Source organism: Lissotriton helveticus, chromosome 7 (assembly GCF_964261635.1).
Source record: "Lissotriton helveticus chromosome 7, aLisHel1.1, whole genome shotgun sequence".
In the NCBI taxonomy this organism is placed as follows: Eukaryota; Metazoa; Chordata; class Amphibia; order Caudata; family Salamandridae; genus Lissotriton; species Lissotriton helveticus.
Window position 1 is genome coordinate 1,379,474,703 of NC_136068.1, and position 13,086 is coordinate 1,379,487,788.

Here is a 13,086-nt window from a genome sequence, read left to right on the forward strand (position 1 = left end):
TTGGAGAGGGGCCCTCCATTGCCTTAAGGGTCCCAGGGACCACTATCTCCCCGGGGCCACAAGTACAAATTAAAGAAGGAAGAGGGCCACGTGCCCCCCTCCTGGGCTATATTCAGCCCCTGGGACCAACACCTCCCCAGGAATTGGCCAATTTGTACAAAATAGAGAGTGGGCCCTGTTTTCGGCCCTGGGGACCACCACCTGCTACTCAGGAAAAATTTAAGCGGGGGCTGTACCCCCCTCCTGGAGCCATTAATGGCCCTGGGGACTGCCACACCAGGGATGGCTGCCTATGTCCTGAGGTGCCCTCCTTCAGACCATAGTAGTTTGCTGTGGCTCGGCGGGAGCTTTGACATCTCCCACAAGCGACAGCAAACAGTAAGTCTGCTCCCAGAATGCAGGAGAAGAAAAATTGCTCCTGCTTGCTGGAAGTGGAATTTCTATCTGTTTTCCTTTCCACAGTGGGCAGGAAATCAGATGAAAGAATTGCTCCTGTGCCGAAGGAGCAGCATTTTTTGCTGCTCCCTGTGTGTGGGAGCAATGCCAGCACCTGCTGGAGGTGGGGAGCGGGCAGGGACTGCAGGGCATTGAGGCTCTCCCTGCAGTCCCTAACACTGCACACTGGATGCCCTGGGTGGGCTGCAGGGCACCCAGCATCAAGTGGCCACACCCCAAGGGATGGGTCTACAGGGAGAAAATCAGCCTATGGAGGGGCTGACTATCCCCGACCCCTTCTTTAATGCACCTTGATGGATGTGAATGCACTATTGGTGTTGGAGCACAATCTGTACTGAGTGTGATGAGTGGGTTCTTTCTTGGCCACTACTGCTGGGAGCAGAGTCCATGATTCTCCCTTTAAATTACTACGAGTATGAAAATGTGCAAAATCGCTTAGAAGCCCCGCCCTGTCCACCTTAGTAGTATGCAAAGGTCTTCCCACTTTTGCAAGGATGATGGACAGCCTACTAAAAGTCCACCCAGTGCATTTCCTGCAGATTTTAGTGATGTGTTCCTGATGCCAACGAATATGAGGGCATCTCCAGCACACAAAGAAGCACTTACTTTATAAAGTTAAAATGAAGTACCCTTATTTGATGGAGATACACCTCTTTGTAGTATTGTTGTCTTCTCTATAGAAGGAGTCATGTCACCAGAGTTTTCTGGATGAAGATGCATGAGGAACACTCACATTGCTGAAATGCACAGAAGGTCACTGGAGACATTTCCCTGTGGTCCATTCTGCAGCTGTAGTGTAGAATAGGCAGTACACATTTACCCAACAATGTAGCACTTACTAATTAAGCAGTTGAAAGAACTGCAGTTGAGTAGACATTTTGTGCAAAACTGTGGACTCTTGTTGGATAAAGAGAGGCAGGTGAGGTTCCGTTCTGTCCCAGTCACTCACATAGCTACTGACACACGCACACAGACACTCAGACACCCACACATACACACCCATACTGTCACTCACACACCCACAAAACCACTCTCACAACCACTCGCAGACCCATACAGCCACTCACAAACCCACTCACAAATCCACTCATACACCAACTCACACACCCTCAAAACTACTCACACACCCAATTAAGCACCCATACAGTCACACACCCACTCATGACCCATACATACACGCACATACCCAGTCACTGACTTATATAACTTCTAATACACCCACTCACAGATTCATACAGCCAAGCACACACACTTACACCACTCCCACTCACAGACCCATACAGCCAATCACACATCCACTCACCAACCCGTATAGGCACTTAAAAACTCACTCAGCAATCTATACAGCCACTCAGAGACCCACTCTCAAAGGTTACAGGAAACAGGAAAATAAATGTCAAAAACCTATGGTATTCACTAAAAAACAAATTAAAAAAAGGTTACAGGGACATAATAGTTAATAAATAACATAAAAAAGGAACATTTCACTAAAAAAAATAAAGGTTGCAGGGACCTTATAGTTCGAAAATATAATTTAAAAAGACCTTAGAAACTCACAACAAAAACCGAAGGTTGCAGGAACGTTATAGGTAGACTCAGATTTCATTTGTACAAAACCATTGAAATTCAGCAGTTATAGTTATAAATTATGCACCCACAATGCTTTGCTTATGACTTCACATATTACCTCACTCATTTCATGGTCAGTGACATCAGTGTTGACATCACTGATGACATTTTAAATTACTTTACTGATGACATCACTGATGACATAATTCATAGAAACACACCTTTTCAGTACCACACACCTGAACAAGCTGGGGCTTCCACAGGAGCAGAAGAACTTTTCCCCAAATCCCAAACTTCACTGTGAGTTAATAATGCCTCTTCCTCACTGGAATTCTAGCGAGAGACTGCTTTGGCATCTGCAAGTACAAAATACACAATTAATACCTTTACACCAGACCCTCCCTCTCACTGCCCAGCTGCTACAGACTTGCACCAACCCTAGTGTATTCTAATTACCTGTCTTAAGCAGTGGCTTAGCTGCTGTCCTTTTCTATTTGTGTGACATGCAAATATTGAAACTTATTCTGTATTTTAATTCTTTCTTTTTGTCTTTTTTATAGGGTAGCAGACTGCTGGTGATATAGTTGGTAAGTATAAATATATATATATATATATATATATATATATATATTACCTACTGGCGATAGCCAGTAGGTATATATAGTTAGGATTTTTTTCCTATGGGATTTTTGAAAATTCTATGTCGAATAACTTTGGCGTTTGAGGACAGAATTGGCTGAAATTTTCAGGAAAATGGAACATTTTGTTTCTGAGCAGCCCCTGAAAATTTGGGGGGGTTTCGTCAAGGGGGGGCCGAGAAAAAAGGGGGGTCCCAAAACGTGCTTTTCCCATGCAATTTTCCATAGGGTGGTTGGCCTCACTTTTAGCCCGAACGGCTGAATGGATTTACACCAAACTTGGCAAAATTGTAGGGACTGGTAGCCCGATGTGCCTTTGCTATGTCTCAAGATATATGCTCCAGTGGTTTTTACGAAAATTAACTTTGAAAAATATATATTGGGCTACATTGGGCTATATATATGTTGGAGCCCAAATGTAGCCCAATGTAGCCCAATGTAGCCCAATGTAGCCCAAAGATGGCCACCAGAGACAAAAAAAAACAAATGTAGCCCAAATATCAGCCAGATGTAGCCCAACTATAGCCCAATGACAGAATGTCCCAGAGTGTTCTAAAGAACAACTAGAGTGCTAACAGTCCTACTTATTACAAAGGTATGGCACACCTGAAGCCATCTTGATTGGAATAAAGTGGTAACTCTTAAAACATTTAATTTAAAAAGGAGCAAAATGAGGGGGTTCATTTTGCCATAGAAAGTATGATTAGCGAATATATGACGAAATCCCGCATACCATCAGTCCGCAAAAAAAATCCCGCATGTACTATTAGGCCGCAAATTAAAATAACCAAAACTTTTAGAACGAATATGCCTTTAGCATACACTAAACAACTAAACTACCCTAAACCCTAAAACACTACCCCCAGCATGACCCTACACTACACAAACACTACAACACTACCCTAAACCCTAAAACACTACCCCCAGCATGACCCTACACTACGCAAACACTACAACACTACCCTAAACCCTAAAACACTACCCTCAGCATGACCCTACACTACGCAAACACTACAACACTACCCAAAACCCTAAAACACTACACCCCAGCATGACCCTACACTACGCAAACACTACAACACTACCCTAAACCCTAAAACACTACCCCCAGCATGACCCTACACTACGCAAACACTACAACACAACCCTAAACCCTAAAACACTACCCCCAGCATGACCCTACACTACGCAAACACTACAACACTACCCTAAACCCTAAAACACTACCCCCAGCATGACCCTACACTACGCAAACACTACAACACTACCCTAAACCCTAAAACACTACACCCCAGCATGACCCTACACTACGCAAACACTACAACACTACCCTAAACCCTAAAACACTACCCCCAGCATGACCCTAAACTACGCAAACACTACAACACTACCCTAAACCCTAAAACACTACACCCCAGCATGACCCGACACTACGCAAACACTACAACACTACCCAAAACCCTAAAACACTACACCCCAGCATGATCCTACACTACGCAAACACTACAACACTACCCTAAACCCTAAAACACTACCCCCAGCATGACCCTACACTACGCAAACACTACAACACAACCCTAAACCCTAAAACACTACCCCCAGCATGAACCTACACTGCGCAAACACTACAACACTACCCTAAACCCTAAAACACTACCCCCAGCATGACCCTACACTACGCAAACACTACAACACTACCCTAAACCCTAAAACACTACCCCCAGCATGACCCTACACTGCGCAAACACTACAACACTACCCAAAACCCTAAAACACTACACCCCAGCATGACCCTACACTGCGCAAACACTACAACACTACCCTAAACCCTAAAACACTACCACCAGCATGACCCTACACTACGCAAACACTACAACACTACCCTAAACCCTAAAACACTACCCCCAGCATGACCCTACACTACGCAAACACTACAACACTACCCAAAACCCTAACACACTACCCCCAGCATGACCCTACACTACGCAAACACTACAACACTACCCAAAACCCTAAAACACTACCCCCCAGCATGACCCTACACTACCCAAACACTACAACACTACCCAAAACCCTAAAACACTACCCCCAGCATGACCCTACACTACGCAAACACTACAACACAACCCTAAACCCTAAAACACTACACCCCAGCATGACCATACACTACGCAAACACTACAACACTACCCTTAACCCTAAAACACTACCCCCAGCATGACCCTACACTACGCAAACACTACAACACAACCCTAAACCCTAAAACACTACCCCCAGCATGACCCTACACTACGCAAACACTACAACACTACCCTAAACCCTAAAACACTAGCCCCAGCATGACCCTACACTACGCAAACACTACACCACTACCCAAAACCCTAAAACACTAGCCCCAGCATGACCCTACACTACGCAAACACTACAACACAACCCTAAACCCTAAAACACTACCCCCAGCATGACCCTACACTACGCAAACACTACAACACAACCCTAAACCCTAAACACTACCCCCAGCATGACCCTACACTAAACAATCACCACAACTCTACACTACACTAACACAACACTACACTACACAACACTACACTACACAATAACTAACCCACGAAAAAATTAACACAAACCCACTTACCTCTCTCGTCATCGTGGTTTTCACAACGCAAATGCATTTACCATACATGCCTTTAAAACGTAATTGTTTGTAAAGGCATGCGTGATAAATGCACATGCGTTTTGAAAAAATGCGGGATAATGGTATGCGAGGTCAATGACCTTGCGGGATAATGGTATGCGGACTGAAAGTCCGCGGGATAAAAAATGCGGGAAAATGGCTCCAAACCATGATTAGCAGCAGACTTCCCTGGTGAGCACTAGCTTTACTACAGTGATCTAATGAGCAACTAGAGTGCTAACATTCAGAATTTATGGCAAATGTGTGACACATCTGAATGCCTTCTTGATAGAACCAAAGTAAACAAGCATTGAAAATGAAATAGATCTCGCCCTCGTTTAAGTTAAAGCCATTCTGTTTGTAATGAGGTGGCTTTTTAGCTTTGCTTTTATTAGTGTTTTTAAAACTTTCATGTAAATAACATGCATATGTATGCATATATGTATATGTATGCATGCATTTATATTTATATAGATATGCAGATTATATATGTTTATATATGTATATTACCTACTGGCGATAGCCAGTGGGTATATATAGTTAGGATTTTTTCTCCATGGGATTTCTGAAAATTCTATGTCTAATAACTTTGGCGTTTGTGGACGGAATTGGCTGAAATTCTCAGGAAAATGGCACATTTTGTTTATGAGCAGCCCCTGAAAATTTGGGGGGGTTTCGTCAAGGGGGGGCCAAGAAAAAAGGGGGGTCCCAAAACACGTTTTTCCCATTCATTTTTCCATAGGGCGGTTGGACTCACTTTTAGCTCGAATGGCTGAATGGATTTACATGAAACTTGGCAAAATTGTAGATATGGTTTGCCCTACGTGCCTTTGCTATGTCTCAATATATTTGCTCCAGTGGATTTTGAGAAATTAACGTTTAAAAAAATATATATATCTGTGACAGCGCTCCGGTTAGCGCCCCGGTTCGCGTACCTGACATGTAACGGAACTTCGCGAAGCGAAGCTGATTGGCTCTCCGGTGTCTGTCAACATTCTAAACAGTCCGGAGCGGCCGCCATCTTGTCTCTCGGTAGGATCGAGAGACAAGATGTGGTGAAAAACGAAGGGGGAAATGAAGGAAAGGGGGCAAGGTAGACCCCCTCCTGACCCCCTAGGATTGATGAGGGGGATATTAAAGTGCCCCGCGGGGCAAAAAAAAAAAAATTATATTTTTTTGCGATTTTACGCCGTAGAGGCGCGTCCCGGTACGCGAACCGGGCAGCTCACCGGGCAGCTAACCGGGCAGCTAACCGGGCAGCTAACCGGCAGCGTAACTGTCAACATTGTAAACAGTCCGGAGCGGCCGCCATCTTGTCTCTCGGTAGGTTCGAGAGACAAGATGTGGTGAAAAAAGAAGGGGGAAATGAAGGAAAGGGGGCAAGGTAAACCCCTCCTGACCCCCTAGGATTGATGAGGGGGATATTAAAGTTCCCCGCGGGGCAAAAAAAATAAAAAAATTGTTGCGATTTTTCGCGGTAGAGGCGCTTCCCGGTACGCGAACCGGGCAGCTAACCGGCAGCGTAACGGGAGTCCGCCATCTTGTGTTTTTGGAGCGTCCGGTTCGCGTACCGGGTAGTGTCCCGGTAAGCGTAACAAGGGGAAAACCAAGAGAAACAGTAAAAAAAAAATTAAGGGAATAGATTTCCAGCAAACTTGGCAAAATTGTAGGGACTGTTTGTTTGATGTGCCTTTGCAAGGCCTCAAGATATGTGCACGTGTGGATTTTGTCTAATTAAGGTTAAAAAATATATATATATCTGTAAGCGTGCTCCGGCACGCTTACGTTACGGGTTTTGTTTGCGCTGCAGAGCCGATACGTCACGGTTATGCAACGCGTCATGAGGCGTCTCACGTGGCTACGTGATACGTCACGTAATAAAGAATATATTTTACAGCTATAGATATTAGCTTTTAAAAAACCAATGAAATTCACTGAAAAAACCATAGGTTATAGACCATATATAGTTAGGAATTTGCATTTACAAAACCTTGAAAATTCACTGAAAAAACCATAGGTTAGAGACCATATATAGTTAGCTGGACATTTTATTGACATAAAACCAATGAAATTCCATATATAGTTAGTTGCACTAACTATATATCGCGCACCCGCAATCCACTGCTGATGATGTCACATATTACATCATTCATGACATGGTCAGTGACATCACTGATGACATCACTGATGACATCTCAAATGACATCACTGATGACATCACTGATGACATCTCAAATGACATCATGACACACCAATACCAGTTACTACATACGCACTCACTGATTCCTACGTCTACACACACATTCACTCATTCACCCATACAATCACTCATACATACAGTCACTCATTATTACAACACTATCATATGCACTCATACACCTATGCAGACACTCACACACTGCCACTCATCCATGGAGTTACTCACACACCTAGTCAGTCCTGTAAAGAATCAATCACACTTCCATTTCCTCATCTATACAGTTAAACACAGAACACCATACTTCAGTGACATCACTGATGACATCACTGATGACATCTCAAATGACATCACTGATGACATCTCAAATGACATCACTGATGACATCATGACACACCAATACCAGTTACTACATACGCACTCACTGATTCCTACGTCTACACACACATTCACTCATTCACCCATACAATCACTCATACATACAGTCACTCATTATTACAACACTATCATATGCACTCATACACCTAGTCAGTCCTGTGAAGAATCAATCACACTTCGATTTCCTCATCTATACAGTTAAACACAGAACACCATACTTTTTCACACATATACTAACACATACTTACTCTCTTATACAATCACTGATACAAGTACACATTGATATGCACAGAGTCACACACCTCCCAGCCAGCCACACACACACTCAGTCTTCCATACATCCACTCATTCTTCAATATGTAAAACATATTTAAACTTTACAAAAACACACAGACACTAGATGATGTCATCAGTGATGTCATCAGTGATGTCATTTGAGATGTCATCAGTGATGTCATCAGTGATGTCATTTGAGATGTCATCAGTGATGTCATCAGTGATGTCACTGACCATGTCATGAATGATGTAATATGTGACATCATCAGCAGTGGATTGCGGGTGCGCGATATATAGTTAGTGCAACTAACTATATATGGAATTTCATTGGTTTTATGTCAATAAAATGTCCAGCTAACTATATATGGTCTCGAACCTATGGTTTTTTCAGTGAATTTTCAAGGTTTTGTAAATGCAAATTCCTAACTATATATGGTCTATAACCTATGGTTTTTTCAGTGAATATATATATATATATATATATATATAGATGTATATAAATTCACTGAAAAAAAACATAGGTTTCAGGCAGGGTATAGTTAGGAATTAGCATTTTAAACACCTTAGAAATTCACTGAAAAAACATAGGTTTAGGAATGTTATAGTTAGCTGAACATTTCACTCATACAAAACCATTGAAATTCCTCTGTTATAGTTAGTTGTACTAACTGTAACTGTCGCATCCGCAATCCACTAGTGATGATGTCACATATTACATCATTCATGACATGATCAGTGACATCACTGATGACATCACTGATGACATCTCAAAAGACATCACTGATTACATCATCCAGTGAATGTGGTTTGGTTTGATATTTAAATATGCATTATATATATAGCAATCTGCATTGAAGAATGAGTGTATGTATAAGTGTCTAGAAGGACGATTTAGTAGCAGTGTGATTGACTATTTACTTGACTACTTTATAGTGTCTCACTAAATATATTGGATAGTGACTAAACTGTGAATATCTGTATTACTTTCTTAGTTGTTGTGTAAACTACTGCACTAGTTAGTTACTAGCTACGTGAAAGTCTATATTAGTTATTGGTTAGTTAACTGATTATTTGTATGGGAGAGTGAATCTGTGTGTGGTTCGGGGGGTCTGTGACTACCCAATGATGTGTCCATAGTTGATTCAGTAGGTATATGATGTTAAGACTACATGTTATAATACTTGTTTGGGTGAGTGAATATGTATATGGATGTGCTGATGAGCAAATACATCTCTCAATGGTACATGTCCAACAAACTAGAATAATAAAAGGCAGTGTATGTGACATTTGTTGTATATAAATAAGTATACATAAGACGAAGTGATTGCATAAGTGACTGTATGGATAACTGTATATGTATAATAGTGAATTTATAACACACTAAGTATGAGTTACTATCTATATGATTAAATGAAGTGTTGTTTGTATAAGTGTGTAGCTCAGTAAATATAAGTATGATCCATTGTTTGCATGAGTGAGCAGGGTGACTGCATAAGTAAATAGGATGTGTGCTGGTGTGTAATGTCAATATAGGTGTATAAGTATATTCCATAGTGTTCTATTGATCACTGACAGCATGCATGAGTGAATCTAAGATAATTGATTACATGTTTGTGTAGATCTAAGAATGACTGAGTGGGGTTTTAGATACTTGTATTAGTGTGTCAATGGATTCAAATATGGTACTCTATATTTTATAGCGAGTGATGAAAGATTATAGTAGTGTATGATGAGGTGTATCTGATTGTCACGTGGATGATGTCGTCAGTGATGTAATTTGAGATGTCATCAGTGATGTCACCGGCCATGTCATGAATGATGTAATATGTGACATCATCACCAGTGGATTGCGGGCGTGAGAGTTACAGTCAGTACAACTAACTATAACGGAGGAATTTCAATGGTTTTGTACGGGTAAAATGTCCAGCTAACTATAACATTCCTAAAACCTATGTTTTTTTCCGTGAATTTCCAAAGTTTTTTAAATGCTAATTCCTAACTATAACCTGCCTGAAACCTATGGTTTTTTTCGGTGAATTTCAAAGTTTTTTTAAATGATAATTCCTAACTATAACCTGCTTGAAACCTATGTTTTTTTCAGTGAATTTCAAAGGTTCTTTAAATGACAATTTCTACTTATTATGTTGACCACTTCCCCATATTTTCAACCAGGAACCAAATTTGCAATGCTACGTAAAAAATCAGGCAATAGTTCCACTTACCACTAACAAATTAACATCAACATTTAACTACTGTAAGAACGTCGAACATATACTACGTGAATTACGTGAGATGTGCTCGGTTCTTTTTGCCATTGGAATAAAACCTGCTACTTGGCTCAAGTGCTTAATATAGGACATGGGAGTGTTTACGTTAGGCTGAATCATTACATTTTGTTTTCCAAACCGACACGGGCACCTGTCAAGTAACCGACCAGCCTGTCAAAGGCTAGTTTAGTCATCTTTCCAAAGCCGTAGTGAGTGCTAAAAGATTAAAGTGTCTCAGACACATTCAGGCGGGCAACTAGAGCCACATTTCGAGGGGGGCTGTAAAATATTTCGGGGGGGGGCTACTTCTTCCAACCAGGGACAAAGTGGCTGTTAGAAGGTGTGAACACACATCAGCCTCATTTACAACTAAGTGGTCTTTTAAAGACCTGTTAAGTACTCGGGTGCAGCCGCAATTAGGTGCTTGCCAGCCCGCGAAGCTGTCTCCGCTCGGGCTGACAGACACGACGTGGGGGGGGGGGACTTCAGCTTCTGTGCCGTAACATTGATCTTTTAGCACAGTATTCCTCTTTTTTCTGCCTATAATATTTTTCTGAACTGTGTGGTGATACCATGGTTTCTGACGAAGGCAATTAACTTTCCACAGGCAGCTATAATACCATACGGCCGCACAGAGCAGTTTCAAGGGGTGACGTAGGCACATACAGTCAAAACAATGGCATAATTTTAGTGATGCCTACCGGGAGACTCTTTTTCGCGGCCAGTTTGTTAAATATCGTGGCCATCGCGCTTGCCAGCAGATTTTGCGATTTTTCCGTGAATCGCGAAATCGCGATATGCTGGAGGGTCTGATTAATACGGCCTACCTGGCTGTGATGTGCACTGCCACGATAGAAAGGGGGTCTATGGTGTCCTTGTTTAGGAAGTGGTACGTGGAACAACAGTTCTGTATTATTTGCAAATGACTTTTGGTGTATAGAACATTGGCAGTAAGATAAAAACTGAGCATATGTGATGTTGGCAACCCAGTTGGGAAATACGTGAACTTCCAATCCCAAGATGCACTGTGTCACTTGAATCTGACATGAGGATATATTTGGGGAAGTAATTGGAGGTTAAGTTTGCCATTCTAACAGGTGCTTCCTTTGAAGAAGGTCATAAAGTCTGAAACGCGTCAACACTTTACTGCATTTGAATGTTACTTACTGGAGCTCTTTGCTGCTACAAACATATATCTATATGTATCTATATATATATATATATATATATATATATATATATACTGTCACCTGTAGGTAGTAATAGTTAGGACCTAGTTTCCATAGGATTTTTTTTTTGTTTTGCCAATAACTTTGTAAACAACAGTGGTCCATAGGCAAGGTAAATTCAGCAAGCAAAAATTAAATATAGACACAATTGTAGCTATATTTGATTTCCTGACCTGCCCAGCCGGGCGGGGGTCTAATGTTTACTATAAATCAGTTACAAGAAATGTTTCAATGAATATGCAACGTGGGGCACAAGCCTGTGTCCCACAATTTACACAATAACATATACACAAGGAAAACAAAAACAAAGGGGCTTTTTAGGCAAAAGCTGGTGGTTAGCAACACTTCCAATTGAATAGTGGCAAAGTGCAGCAAAACAATGAACCATAACACCTTTACACTTCTGATACAAATGCTTGTTCATTATAAGGTGTTAGAAGGGTGTTGATGGCGTTTTGATTCGCTTTTCGAATTATGCGAATCATCATCAGGACATTTATTATGCCTAAAGATAGCCTTAATAGCCAATAGTGGCCGTGGCGGCCTTAAGTTCCGTTGCATTCAATGTGATCACGGAATAGGGATTGCCAGAATCGGCAGTAATAAGGGTTCGTTCCGTGAACCCCAGTACGTGCCAAGGTAGTTAGCCGATGTAAGGGATCGAGGGTCGGTGCAATGTTCGTCGTGCCAGATCGCAGAGTGGAATAACTTTGGCACCGTTTCAAGAATCTTCACAACATTTTCAAAATTATTACAACACTCAGTTCAGCTGCTGTTTTTGAAAGTTTCGGGGTGATTCATGATGCTGGGGTGAGAAAAAAGCAAAAGGTTTATGACAAAATTAAAAACAAGCGCGGTCAATGGCACTTGTTCCTAGTTAAGCCCCCCGGTGGGCCAGGTCCTGGTGGCATTTTAAAATATATTTTGCAGAGAGGGGGTAAATGTGACCCCCTCCCCATGGCCAATCTTGGCCCCGGAGAACTGTTACATCTCCTGGGCAGACCAATTCTTGATCCCCAGGGACCACAACTTCACCAGGGCTTTATTAATAATTTGGAGAGGGGCCCTCCATTGCCTTAAGGGTCCCAGGGACCACTATCTCCCCGGGGCCACAAGTACAAATTAAAGAGGGAGGAGGGCCACGTGCCCCACTCCTGGGCTATATTCAGCCCCTGGGACCAACACCTCCCCAGGAATTGGCCAATTTGTACAAAATAGAGAGTGGGCCCTGTTTTCGGCCCTGGGGACCACCACCTGCTACTCAGGAAAAATTTAAGCGGGGGCTTTACCCCCCTCCTGGAGCCATTAATGGCCCTGGGGACTGCCACACCAGGGATGGCTGCCTATGTCCTGAGGTGCCCTCCTTCAGACCATAGTAGTTTGCTGTGGCTCGGCGGGAG